Source organism: Triticum urartu, chromosome 1, assembly GCF_003073215.2.
Source record: "Triticum urartu cultivar G1812 chromosome 1, Tu2.1, whole genome shotgun sequence".
NCBI lineage: Eukaryota > Viridiplantae > Streptophyta > Magnoliopsida > Poales > Poaceae > Triticum > Triticum urartu.
The window spans coordinates 528,830,286-528,845,710 of NC_053022.1; the positions used below are offsets into that span (position 1 = coordinate 528,830,286).

Sequence of the window (15,425 nt, forward strand, 5' to 3'; positions counted from 1 at the left end):
CGAAGGCAAGATATTCGTTGCTGAGAATGGATCCTTTCTAGAGAAGGAGTTTCTCTCGAAAGAAGTGAGTGAGAGAAAAGTAGAACTTGATGAGGTAACTGTACCTGCTCCCTTATTGGAAAGTAGTTCATCACAGAAATATGTTCCTGTGACTACTACACCAATTAGTGAGGAAGCTAATGATGATGATCATGTAACTTCAGATCAAGTTGCTACCGAACCTCGTAGGTAAACCAGAGTGAGATCCGCACCAGAGTGGTACGGTAATCCTGTTCTGTAGGTCATGTTACTTGACCATGACGAGCCTACGAACTATGAGGAAGCGATGATGAGCCCAGATTCTGTGAAATGGCTTGAGGCCATGAAATCTGAGATGAGATCCATGTATGAGAACAAAGTATGGACTTTGATTGACTTGCCCATTGATCGGCGAGCCATTGAGATTAAATGGATCTTCAAGATGAAGACGGACACTGATAGTAGTGTTACTATCTACAAAGCTAGAATTGTCGCAAAAAGGTTTTCGACAAGTTCAAGGTGTTGACTATGATGGGAGTTTCTCACTCGTATCTATGCTTAAGTCTGTCCGAATCATGTTAGCAATTGCCGCATTTTATGAAATCTGGCAAATGGATAAACAAAACTACATTCCTTATTGGATTTATTAAAGAAGAGTTGTATATGACGCAACCAGAAGGTTTTGTCAATCCTAAAGGTGCTAACAAAATATGCAAGCTCCAGCGATCCATCTATGGACTGGTGCAAGCATCTCGGAGTTGGAATATACGCTTTGATAAGTTGATCAAAGCATATAGTTTTATACAGACTTGCGGTGAAGCCTGTATTTACAAGAAAGTGAGTGGGAGCACTACAGTATTTCTGATAAGTATATGTGAATGACATATTGTTGATCGGAGATAATGTAGAATTATTCTGCAAAGCATAAATGAGTGTTTGAAAGGAGTTTTTCAAAGAAAGACCTCGGTGAAGCTGCTTACATATTGAGCATCAAGATCTATAGAGATATATCAAGATGCTTAATAAGTTTTTCAATGAGGACATACCTTGACAAGATTTTGAAGTAGTTCAAAATGGAACAGTCAAAGAAAGAGTTCTTGCCTGTGTTACAAGGTGTGAAACTGAGTAAGACTCAAAACCCGACCACGGCAGAAGACAGAAAGAGAATGAAAGTCATTCCCTATGCCTCAGCCATAGGTTCTATAAAGTATGCCATGTTGTGTACCACACCTATTGTATACCCTTCCCTGTGTTTGGGAAGGGAGTACAATAGTGATCTAGGAGTAGATCACTGGACATTGGTCAAAATTATCCTTAGTGGAATAAGGATATGTTTCTCGATTATGGAGGTGACATAAGGTTCGTTGTAAAGGGTTACGTCGATGCAAGTCTTGACACTGATCCAGATGATTCAAAGTCTCAATCTAGATACATATTGAAAGTGGGAACAATTAGCTAGAGTAGCTCCGCGCAGAGCATTGTTGACATAGAAATTTGCAAAATACATACGGATCTGAATGTGGCAGACCCATTGACTAAACTTCCCTCACAAGCAAAACATGATGACACCTTAGTAATATTTGGGTATTAATCACATAGCGATGTGGACTAGATTATTGACTCTAGTAAACCCTTTGGGTGTTGGTCACATGACGATGTGAACTATGGGTGTTAATCACATGGTGATGTGAACTATTGATGTTAAATCACATGGCGATGTGAACTAGATTATTGACTCTAGTGCAAGTGGGAGACTGAAGGAAATATGCCCTAGAGGCAATAATAAAGTTATTATTTATTTCCTTATATCATGATAAATGTTTATTATTCATGCTAGAATTGTATTAACCGGAAACATAATACATGTGTGAATACATAGACAAACAGAGTGTCACTAGTATGCCTCTACTTGACTAGCTCGTTGATCAAAGATGGTTATGTTTCCTAACCATAGACATGAGTTGTCATTTGATTAACGGGATCACATCATTAGGAGAATGATGTGATTGACTTGACCCATTCCGTTAGCATAGCACTTGATCGTTTAGTTTGTTGCTATTGCTTTCTTCATGACTTATACATGTTCCTATGACTATGAGATTATGCAAATCCCATTTACCGGAGGAACACTTTGTGTGCTACCAAACGTCACAACGTAACTGGGTGATTATAAAGGTGCTCTACAGGTGTCTCCGAAGGTACTTGTTGGGTTGGCGTATTTCGAGATTAGGGATTTGTCACTCCGATTGTTGGAGAGGTATCTCTGGGCCCTCTCGGTAATGCACATCACTTAAGCCTTGCAAGCATTGCAACTAATGAGTTAGTTGCGGGATGATGTATTACGGAACGAGTAAAGAGACATGCCAGTAACGAGATTGAACTAGGTATTGAGATACCGACGATCGAATCTCGGGCAAGTAACATACCGATGACAAAGGGAACAACGTATGTAGTTATGCGGTCTGACCGATAAAGATCTTCGTAGAATATGTGGGAGCCAATATGAGCATCCAGGTTTCGCTATTGGTTATTGACCGGAGACGTGTTGAGCTTTCCTTTCCCCCTCATGCTAGCCAAATTCTCAGCACCAAGTAGAGATACTACTTGTGCTTCCAAATACCCTTAAACCAGTTTTGCCATGAGAGTCCACCATATCTACCTATGGATTGAGTAAGATCCTTCAAGTAAGTTGTCATCGGTGCAAAGCAATAAAAATTGCTCTAAATATGTATGATTAGTGTGGGAGAAATAAGCTTTATACGATCTTGTGATGTGGAAGTAATAAAAGCGACGGACTGCATAATAAAGGTTCATATCACAAGGGGCAATATAAAGTGACGTTCTTTCGCATTAAGATTTTGTGCATCCAACCATAAAAGCGCATGGCAACCTCTGCTTCCCTCTGTGAAGGGCCTATCTTTTATTATCCTCTACCTTATGCAAGTGTCATGGTGATCTTCACCTCTCCCATTTTCATTTTATCCTTTGGCAAGCCCAGCATGTTGGAAAGAACCTGATATATATATATCTAACTGGATGTAGGGGGGCATGAGTTATTATTGTTGACATTACCCTTGAGGTAAAAGGTTGTGGGGCGAAACTATAAGCCCCTATCTTTCTCTGTGTGCGATTAAAACTCCGTAACCACAAGTATTGCGCGAGTGTTAGCAATTATGAAGGACTAGATGATAGTTGAGTATGCGGACTTGCTTTTTAGCTCTGACATAGACTCTTTCTGATGTTATGATAAATTGCAATTGCTTCAATTACTGAGGTTTTAGTTTGTTGGTTCTCAATAAGGTTTCTGATTCATACTTTTGCATTGTGAATAGATCATCATTTGAACATAAGTAATCATATGACAATATCTATATATGTTGCTGTTATGAGAATAATCATGATGCCCTCATGTCCGTATTTTATTTTTATCGACGCCTCTACCTCTAAACATGGGGACATATTTATTGTTATCGGCTTTCGCTTGAGGACAAGCGAGGTCTAAACTTGGGGGAGTTGATACGTCCATTTTGCATCATGCTTTTATATCGATATTTATTGCATTATGGGATGTTATTTCACATTATGTCACAATACTTATGGCTATTCTCTCTTATTTTATAAGGTTTACATAAGGAGGGAGAATGCCGGCAACTGGAATTCTGGGCTGGAAAAGGAGCAAATATTAGAGACCTATTCTGCACAACTCCAAAAGTCCTGAAACTCCACGGAATACCTTATAATAAATAATGAAAAATCCTCGCCAAAGATGAAGACCAGGGGGGCCACACCCTTTTCACGAGGGTGGGGGGCGCGCGCCCTACCTCGTGGGCCCCCTGGTGGCTCTTCGATGAACATCTTCTCCTATATGAAGTCTTTCGTCGAGAAAAAAAAGCAACCTTTCGGGACGAAACTCCGCCGCCACGAGGCAGAACCTTGGCGGATCCAATCTAGAGCTCCGACAGAGCTGTTCTGCCGGGGAAACTTCCCTCCCGGAGGGGGAAATCATCGCCATCGTCATCACCAACGCTCCTCTCATCGGGAGAGGGCAATCTCCATCAACATCTTCATCAGCACCATCTCATCTCAAAACCCTAGTTCATCTCTTGTATCCAATTCTTGTCTCCAAGTCCGGGATTGGTGCTAGTAGGTTGCTAGTAGTGTTAATTACTCATTGTAGTTGATGCTAGTTGGTTTAATTGGTGGAAGAACATATGTTCAGATCCTTTATGCATATTATTACCCCTCTGATTATGAACATGAATATGCTTTGTGAGTAGTTACGTTTGTTCCTGAGGACAAGGGAGAAGTCTTGCTATTAGTAGTCATGTGAATTTGGTATTCATTCAATATTTTGATGAGATGTATGTTGTCTAGCCTCTAGTGGTGTTATGTGAACGTCGACTACATAACACTTCACCATTATTTGGGCCTAGAGGAAGGCATTGGGAAGTAATAAGTAGATGATGGGTTGCTAGAGTGACAGAAGCTTAAACCCTAGTTTATGCGTTGCTTCGTAAGGGGCTGATTTGGATCCATATGTTTCATGCTATGGTTAGGTTTACCTTAATACTTTTGTTGTAGTTGCGGATGCTTGCAATAGAGGTTAATCATAAGTGGGATGCTTGTTCAAGTAAGAATAGCACCCAAGCAACGGTCCACCCACATGTCAAATTATCAAAGTACCGAACGCGAATCATATGAACGTGATGAAAACTAGCTTGACGATATTCCTATGTGTCCTCGGGAGCGCCTTTCCTTATATAAGAGTTTGTCCAGGCTTGTACTTTGCTACAAAAAGGATTGGACCACCTTGCTGCACTTTATTTACTTTTGTTACTTGTTGCTTGTTACAAATTATCTCATCACAAAACTATTTGTTACCACTTATTTCAGTACTTGCAGAGAATACCTTGCTGAAAACCGTTTATCATTTCCTTCTGCTCCTTGTTGGGTTTGACACTCTTACTTATCGAAAGGACTACGATAGATCCCCTATACTTGTGGGTCATCAGGTGCTCGTTCCTACAAGTGTCCTTCTTCCCTTTGGAATGGCTTCTACGACGACTTAGGCGTGGCTGTGTCATGGCGGTTTTCCGCCGGCAAGCCAGGACGGAAGGGGATATGGTTCCCTGTCCCTGATTCACGTCGAGCGCCACAGAAGCATGGGCCTTCTTCTGCGGACATTGGAATGGGACCTGGTGCTCCCCTGCTTCGCCTCTTGACCTCTGCAGCTTTCTTCTTCGACAACCTCCCAACTTTTATCCTTGTACTCTTGGTTGTTCAGGTCAGGTGGCAGTGTAGCTGTGGTGTCTACCAGCGGCGTGGCGAGGGTAGTGCAACTTGTCTGCGGTGGGGATCCAGTTGGCGTCTGCTATAGTTCTCGGGTGAGCGCCAACGATCCGACAGTGCGCCACCTTCGAGCCTAGGCGAGAGGAAAGGGTTCCTCTTCGGTGTTGGGAGCGATGTTCTTCCCTTGTTCATGGGTTCAGACTGTTCACAACTTTCTCTGGCTATTGGCTGATCACTCAGGCTTCTCTGTTGCTCCTCTCTCTGCTGACTATGTGCAGTAGGCTTCGACATTACTAGCAGGGCTCTTCATGTATTTTTCTTTCTATCGTAGTGTGTGTTGCATTGTTAGTTGTTCACACAGCTCCATTTTATCTTTCGGTCGCTCTTACTTGGTGGCCTTGTGTAATCCTGGTCGGTTGATGGCTTCGTTAATTCAAAGCCGGGCTCCCCTTGAGCCTTCATTCTGAAAAAATGTTCAGCCAACAATACTTAGCTTGCTCATGGCATGTGAAGGATGGTAGTAACCCACCGAACGCACACCATCTACTTACAAATTACCCCGACATGTTTGCTGACCAGGAAGCACATGTTTCACTTATTTCAACAAACATAAAAGAATGAAAGAAGAGAACACAAAGCCCTAGTGATAAGAATTGCATGAGCCTGTTGATCCAAAGTGCTAATTTCATTTCTCCCACAAGTCAAGGAAATCTCTCTGCCTATTAATCTTCTTTTGCAACTGGAGAACACCGTAGAGTAGAGCTTTAGTTGTTGGAGAATTTTTTCCATAGGATTATCTTTTGTATTACATTTTGGAGAAAAAATTACTTGATATAATTTCTTTGTTTTTCATGTGCTATCAAACACTAATTCATCCAAATTCCTGTAGTTACACTCTATTCATGTGTTTTTCCTATGTGTTTTGACATCTTACCAATCAAAGAGGCCCCGAGTGTTCAGTTTCAGCCAGGGTAAGGGAGTGTGGGTAAGCGGCCATGTGTCTTCTATCAGTTTGTCTGGTCATTCATCGGCCCGGAACACCGTAAGCTCATGATTGAGTATGAACTTGCCACGTTTCCAAATACAATAACATACGACATACCAATCCAGGGACACTATTAAAACAGAGGTTGTTGCGCACTTATCCGTTAGTGCACTGCGGAGAATGATGAATCTGTTACATGATAGTGTTTGCAACAGGATATTAGTTCCATGAATGTTCTGATTTTCACGCTATCTGCTAGATATGATCCATACAACTCCCCCTCACAACCAATGAACTATACATTGTTGGATCGCATGGTCACATCTATGATCCATGATCGTTCTTAATACATACAGCAAACTTAGATAACACGCGTTTCTGATTCCTCTCACTCCTACCGACAATAATCTGAATTTGGATTATCTTTTCCAAGACTGCTCTTTGTCGTGTGTTTCGTCCGAGGTAATTGTAGATATCAAAGTGCAGGCTAAGCTGTGGTTTTCTAAGTGCGCGATTGTCCAATGTAAGCAAGATGCCAATTCATGCTCTAGCGCAACTGGGCTTGAATGCTCGGTCTGATGTAACACTTGCATGGGATAATGATGTACAACGGACATTGCTAGGATTGTAAGGGCCGATAGTGCCCATATCGTTTCCCTGGGGGAAAACTAAACTATGTGTTGTTTCATCGCGTGGTCACATCCAATGTCCAAATAAGGTATCGACCAATCATGTACATAAGTATCACCTTGTTCTTAGCATATACACTAAACTCAGACAGCATGCGTTTCTGATTCCTCTCAATCCTATCGACAATACTCTGAACTTGGATTATCTTCTCCTAGCCTGCTTTTTGTCTTGTGTTTTGGCCGGCTACTTTCTCTTTCATGGATGGCTAGCAAAGTGACAAGGGGGAGCAAGGCCACATCCTCATATAGCATGAGCTTCGGAGCAAATTAATATTGCATGGTACTACATGAGATCTGCTATCCTGTAGGGTTACCTCAGTAAATTTTAGCTTCATTGTTACTCAAAGTTTTCAAATCAGTATTAAACTACAGAAGTTAAGATAGAAGAGCTAAGCAGACACAACTCCCAGTCAGTTGTTTGATTAGTATAGAATGCATATGCATTCCATCACATGTTTAGTATAGATATACAATACGACTATACAAGTACAGAATTTGGTACACCATAAGCATCAACTGGTCAACCACCAGTATGTAGGAACCAACCCAGCAAACACTAGCTACTTACCTTGCCATGACATGTTTGCTCACCAGGAAGCATATGCTTATCTTATTTCACCAAACAGAACAGAAAGAAGGAAAAGAAACACAAAGTTGTAGTGATACGTAGAGAACTGCATGAACCTGATGTTCCAAAGTGCTAATTCATTTTCCCACCAGTGAAGGAAATCCCAACGCCTATCGAACTTCCTTTGCAACTGGAGAACGCCATATAGTAGAGCTTCAACAGTTAGAGAATATTTTTTCCATGGAATTGTTTTGTACTACATTTTGGAGAAAAATTTCCATCGACTCAAATTCCTGTAGTTTTATAATCCTACAGAATACAAGAGGACATGACCCTAGTCATGCGTTTTTTCCTATTTTTGTGTTTTGAGAATCGTGCTATTCAAAGAGGCCCTGAGTGTTCATTTTCCGCCACGCGCAAGAGCGCAGACAAGCGGCCACACGTCTTCCGGCAGTTTGGCCGGTCTTTCCTTCGTCGGTCGGGAACATTGTACCCTCCTGATCGAACACGAGCTTGCCACATTTCTGAACACAACATACTACATACCAATCAAGGGGACACTGTTAAAACAGAGGTTGTTGCGCACTTTCCCACGAGTGCACTGCTGAGAACCATGAATTCGATACATAATAGTATTTACAGCAGGATGTTAGTTCCATGAATGTTCTCACTTTCACGTGGTCCACTAGATTTGATCCATACAACTCCCTTTCACAACCAATGGACTACGTCGCTAGATCGCATGGTCACATCTAATGTCCACATCCCTTACACTGAAGCCATGAGTGCAGCGTTTCAGTGCCCAGGTTCGTCTGCACCTGGTCAGAAAAAATCACAATTCAAAACAAATCAAAAAATTCAAAAAAAATGCATGGTAGAAAATTTAGTGCGTGAGATCTGCTCGAATTTTCAAATCATTTGGACATCTAAGCAGCTCAAAAGACAAATCAGGTCAGAACAGTACATGAATAGTAAACCTTTTTACAGAACACGAATTTATCTTTTTTGCCAAGAGCTGCTCCAAATGATTTGAAAATTGGAGCGGACCTCATGCATCAAATTATCTATCATGCAAAAAATAATTTTTTTTTGAATTTTTCTAGTATTTTTTTTTGATTTGTTTCGTCAGGGCGGGTGCAGATGAGCCTGGACTCAGAAGAGGATTTTCGCGAAGCCATGGCATACTTAGCATATACACCAAACTCAGACAAGATGTGTTTCTGATTCCTCTCACTCCTATCGACAATACTCCGAACTTGCATTATCTTCTCCTAGACTGCTCTTTGTCTCGTGTTTCGGTTGGCTTCTTTCTCTTTCTTGGATGGGATTCACCTGGCTACTTTCTCTGACATGGATGGGATTGGGACATTTGATAGGGGGGGAGCAAGGCCACATCCTCGTATCGTCCATAACACTAAGCTCCCTAATTTTTAAGGGCTCACAATCAATTGAGGTCTCCAACTGAAATTGAGTCATCCAATTTTGACCGCGTCAACTATTTCTCAGAAGTTCTCTCACTATATTCTTTTATACTATACACTATGCTTCTTAATTTTTAAGGCCTCACAAATAATTGAGATCTTCAATTTAGAATTCGGGTCACCTAATTTTAACCGGGTCAATAATTTTTCAAGGTGCTCTTCCATTCATTTCTTTTAATTCACCATGTCCTGTAATTTTGAAGCTCTTTCATTCAATTAAGGTATTCAATTTTGGATTTGATTTACAATATTGATCAGGCCAATGATTTTTCAAATCAATCAACCACCTATCTATAAAACCATACTAATGGTTGGGGCCCGCTATTGTGGGCCGCTTGAGAGGAAGCTATGCGCACCTCACCATTATCTAGTTGCAAAAGAAGACTAACATGCACAGTGATCTGGCCGGAGAGGGTTGAGTTGGAGGAGCCGGAGGAAGCCATGGTAGGAGGTTTGTGGCAATGGAGAAACTAGATGAGATGGAAAAGGTAGGCTCTGATTACCATGTGAGAGAACGTCGTACCCACCTAGGGCGACAGCTTCGTGTTTATATAGGTCGGGGCGCAACTCTCGCACAGCGTACAAAGATGGATTACATTGTTGAGATCCTTAACTTGGGATCCAAGAGATAGACTAGAGAGATAGGGATAGTTACAAAAGATAAAAGAGAAACACAACTACCCTAGTCTACAGTTGATCTCGATGGACTCCTGGTCGAACCTGACCTGTGTACGCACCTGAACTCTGTTGCTTAACAGTGATAAGCAATCAATCTATTTGCAAACAAATTTGTGTTAGGACATAGTTGTTAGGATATTTGAATCAATTAACCTTAAGAAATCGCAATGAACCATCATGACTTGCGGAGCGCGGGCGCCATCTTGTTGGTGAGGGTGCCGGCGACGATCATGCAGTCGGACTGGCACGACAAGGGGCGGAAGTTGACGCCGAAGAGGTCAAAGTCGTATAGGGAGGCGCCGGTGTGCATCATCTCCACGGCGCAACAGGCGAGGCCGAACGCCATGGACGAGATCGACCCTCACCGCGCGCAATTCATCAGGTTGTCCACCTTGGACACCACGAACTCCGCAGCCTTCGACCTCCGGGCCGGCACCGCCGCCGTATGTTGATGATCGACGGAGTAGGCCCGCAGGGCATTGGAGAGGTGCGTAAGTCGCGCCATGTGTCATCCGTCTGTCGGCCTATGGGCCGATATGCCGACGACTACAGATTTGCCAACGGTTTCCCTAGGAGTGGAAACTATATGCCGACGGCCAGAGCTTTGCCGACGGTCACGATCGGCCTCGCCCCAGCTTTGCCGCCGGCCTTGTTTTACCAACGGTTTTAAGTCGACCGTCGGCGTAGTATGCCAACCCGATAAAAATGTTGTCGGCATCTACGTCGTTTCCTGTAGTATCGTGTGGGGAAAATTTTGAATGGTGGCAAAATGTGGAAAGAATCTTTAAATCGGTGATAACTTTTTGACAAAACTCCGATTTGTGATGTTCTCTGTCACAAGCGTGAATTTTGGCGATAAAAAATGGAATTAACTCTAAAGCCACCTGATCGTATCTTCTCCGGATTCTTCGGATAGTGTGTGTTGAAGTACTGTAGGAGTGTAGCACTTGTGTTGCAGCATATACATCCAATCCAACACACCGGTCATGTGTTACTCATTCCTCCCTTTCCCATTAAGGACAGTAAAACTGAGCCACTTCTCTGCCCTCTCACGACCTCAGCGATTTTGACCATCAGATCTTATGTATGGAGCGTTTTCGGTCGTTCGATCTGCATTAGGGTAAAAGTCAAACCCGCTGTCCTATGGGCAGCTATTCTGGTGGAAATTTCGGAGGCCCGTGGTGAACTGGGCCTTGTCTTCCACGTAAAGCCCATTTAGGCAGAACGCTTGGAAAAAATCCGTAATTCTTCCTCTCCCGGCGTATCTAATCTGCCCGTTCCTCTGCGCCTGCGCCCGCCCCCGGCGCCGCCATGCGTGGAGCTGAATCCAAGCATCGCCCGTGTTGCTAGGTCTGGGCGAAAACCCTAGCAGCGGCGCTCGCGCCTGACTGCGCCCTTTAAACTCTGTAAGAACACTTGTGGGACATAGGATGACGCCTCCGCCGAGGTCGCCACGATGAATCCCACGGGCGCAAGCTGCTGCTGCTCGTCGACGATCTGGTTATCCGTTCACCCCACTTGGCCTTCTTCTACTCGCTCCAGGCCCGCGTGCTCGATCCGGAATCCCTCCTCGCCGACGACCCCAACTCTCGGCCCACCGCTATAGCAGTACCTCTACGACGGCCTCATCCTCTTCGCCCCACGTAATTAGTCGACTCCTCCCTCCGTTTTAGATCTCACTCCTCACGTCGAATCAGTTGCACGTTCATTTGATTGTTCCTGCTCTGATTTGTGGCTATGTGGAATTGTAGTGGTTTTGTGGCAGATTCAGTTGATAGATCGGAACTCTGGGTGAAGAGTTGGTCGTTCGTGTGATACGATCTGTGGCGTTTGAGTAGTCTATTATTGGAATTATGTGATATAGTTTGGCATATACAACTTTCAGGACTTTGGATATAGAATTATGGATGTACCGAACAATGTTCATTTGACGTTTATGTACAGTTGTTTAGCTTAAGTAGAAAATGGGACTGTGGGTATCAATTGTTGTCAATTGCTTATTTTGACGTTTTTTCATGGGATAATCGAGTACTTCTGATTCAGCATTATTGGTTCTTAATGGTAGTATTTGCTCTTGACAGGTTTTGGTGGATCAGTGGACGTAGTAGGTATGTTTTCTTTCTTGGATTCATAATTTTGTTTACTTGACTGAATCTATCAAGTGAAGTGATGAATATGCTCTTTTCTGAACAGTACGCTATCCGATGGTGCATTGCCTGACACTATGGAACCTGCTGTTACCCAAAATACTGAATAGAACTCTGAATTGCCATTTCCTGATACACATGTTGAGGTTTATTTATCTTGCACATTTTCCCTGTCAAAAGGCTAGCACCTTCTGCTCTTGCAAGAATCAGTGTGGCAGAATCAATGTTATAGGGCTCCAGGTAAGTACTCTAGATGCTTTATTCCCTTTTTATTTTGTCTGTACATAATTAGGATTTAGGAACCAACTGATGGACCAATTGTGATTGTGAAAAATGTCATTTTAATTTGGAAGATACGGTGCTCATTATTGGGAAAATTTTGTTTTTGTCACTCTAGATTTTGCCAATTTTCCTTATGCCACTCTAGATTTTGACATTTCACTTTTGCCACTCTTAGTTTTTGACAATTTTCACAAATGCCATTCCCGTGGCAAAAGCAAAAATTTCAGAGTGGCAATTGTGATACATTTCAAAAGTTAAGAGTGGCAAAAATGAAATAAAATTATTTTGCTTTTGCCAAGAAATGGCAATTATGATAATTTCCAAAAGCTAAGAGTGGCAAAAGTGAAATGTCAAAATCTAGAATGGCATAAGGAAAATTGGCAAAATCTAGAGTGGCAAAAACAAAATTTTCCCCTCATTATTAGTATGAGAAGATATGTTAACTTAGTACAGTTACACTGAGAAAATTATCAAATTTAAAAAGAGAAGAAGACAATTATCGATATATCATATATGCACTGAAAAATGGAATGATTCATACCATCCAACAGTCAATACTAGGCTCTGTATTATCATTTACCAATGATGTTAGTACTTGGATGTACTTTTTTTTCCTGTAGGTCTTCCCATCCTAATAAGGACCAGTCTGTAATAAGGTGCCAATAAACAAAGTAATTTTTATTTTCCACAATATATTTCCATTTTAATCCTCAGATTTTAATTTTGTTGTAAACTCAGGATTATTTATGATGGTAGCCTGCAGTGTAATGTTTTCATCAGTGCTACACTTTAGACCTTCTAAATCGTACTATCTTAAGTCTGAAGTTTCTTTTTCAAGGTTTAGTAGCTGCATTGTAAATCTGAAGTTTCTTTTTCAAGGTTTAGTAGCTGCATCATGCTTATGCACTCATAAGCTCACTCACTTGCAGCTCTCCAATTCTTTCATTTTTGAAAGCATCAGGTACAGAAGGAGAAAATATATTATGTATTCGATGAGTGGGGAGCAGCAGGACTACTATATCTCTAAAGCGTTTTTTCTTACAATTTGTGTTCTGGGAATGATCTGAATTAAGAGATTAGAATGCAAATCCTCAACGCCTTTGTGCGGTGAAGCCGCCAAGAGGGTCCATAAAACCATAATCTTCGGGAGTTCTAGAAGTACCTCAAAATTGATATTGTTAGTGCAATAAAAACACAAGTATACCAGTGTCGTCGTCCTTGCATCTCCGATCTACTATATTTAGGAGGCCTTCACCTGATGGCACCACCCAGATGTACGTGTTTGTTAATTCTTTTATAATATTATGACTGCATGATTCTCATATATCCAGGTGCACATATTGCTACTCTTTTATATGGCATGTCATGTTAGGGTGTTACCACTTAGTGTTGCTATGTCAGATATTACTTCATTTTTTATTGCTAATGTTGTTTGTCCGGTTTTGTATCTTGTACGCTCGAGTGGTGCAATACTTTTTAACTATTTGCAACTTCTATATTTTAATAAAATGAATTATAACCATCTTTTGACACTTCATTTATGCTTATCAATTCTGAAAAATCCAATTATTTTATTGTAAAATAGACGGGCGCGGCAACGCGTGCCATCAACGATCTAGTAATAAGATCATTGCCACACCACAATAGAAAGAAACAACAGTAGAGCTACAAGGATGGAAAGATTTGCCGCTTGCAATCAAAAATCTCGTCGACACAACCAATATGGAGGGGGGCTTCAACTTCCATCTTCATCTAACCAAGCAAGGCCGAGGTTCGTCGTCTAGTTACCACACGACAACCTCCTCAAGGAGGTGGAAGAGTATTGATAGGGAATGAAGGGATCCAAGGTGGGTCACGGCCTCGCTAACCCAGATTTAGAAGAGCATCAGGCTCTTCACAAACTTAAACTTGGTCGGACGACAAGACCAATGCGTACCCCTCAGCAAGAAAACACTAGGAGAAAACACAACCATCATCCCTCACCATCGCCAACTACAAGCACATACCTCAAACCAGCCAACCACACTCCAACCAAGACGTCAAAACAAGCAGGGTGTGATTATTGACTCCACAATGATGTCTCCAAGGAGGTTACGATATCTAGGCTCTTCACAAACTTAAACTTGGTCGGACGTCAAGACCAATGCATACCCCTCGGCAAGAAAACACAACCATCATCCCTCACCATCGCCAACTACAAGCACATACCTCAAACCGGCCAACCACACTCCAACCAAGACGTCAAAACAAACAGGGTGTGATCATTGACTCCACAATGATGCCTCCAAGGAGGTTACGATATCTAGGACATGGTCGTCATCTAGTCCAAAAGTTGGATCTAAGGCTTTTGCCTGGAGAGCACATAGATGGGACAAGTGCGAAAGATCCATGACTTCGCCTTTAAGAAGGGCAACGGTGCCCTAGGGCAACGTCTTCGTTGGTGTCGGAAGCCGGAACATGGCTTTCGTCCGCAACAACATACCTCGCCGCCCCGACTAAACCACACTTGTCGCCGAGTGCGGTAGCAGCATAGCACGAGACCTCATTGGCTATAGGTTGGTGAGTATATTTTTGCACTCATGTTTAAACAGTACTTCCTCCGTTCCAGAATATAAGGTGTATTGGTTTCCTTGCAAATCAATCATTTGAATGTTTGACCAAGATTATAGAATAAAATAACAACATCTGCAATACCTAATAGATAAAATATGAAACTACTTTTCATGATGGATCAAATGATATAAATTTTGTATTGTGGATATTGATATATTTTTCTGAAAACTCGGTCAAACGTGCACTTGTTTGACTTTTGAAAAAACAAATACACCTTATATAAAGTAACGAAGGGAGTATAATGTCATATTTTCCAAGAGAAACACTTCAAGTTGATTGTTAATGACTAATGAATGTAAAAGATTGCAAATCTTTTTTGTTTAGTTTGTTCCCTAACGATTGGACTATTTTAGGTGCAAGACAAAGTTATAAATGGAAGATAATAAGGGTGGAGATCAATCCCGATCAACAGGCAACGCACAACAGATTGGACTATTTTAATGACTATAATACCTTAGCAAATAGCACCAGAAAAAGATAAGAATTGAACAACAAAGAAACACTCCACATGGGACATGAGCATAAATTCGACATCCAAATCTCCGGCCTGACAACATGGAACATAGTCAGATAGAAACACTGAGAGGACGGGCACACACACACACACACACACACACACACACACACACACACACACACACACACATTGCAAGCAAAGACCATCAGGCCATCAGC

General features: G+C 42.0%; 1 pseudogene; it reads right to left on the reverse strand.

Annotated features, from left to right (window-relative positions):
• LOC125533056 overlaps positions 1-10,213 on the reverse strand; it is a 95,603-nt pseudogene extending 85,390 nt beyond the window's left edge.
• Positions 10,214-15,425: the final 5,212 nt, after the last annotated feature.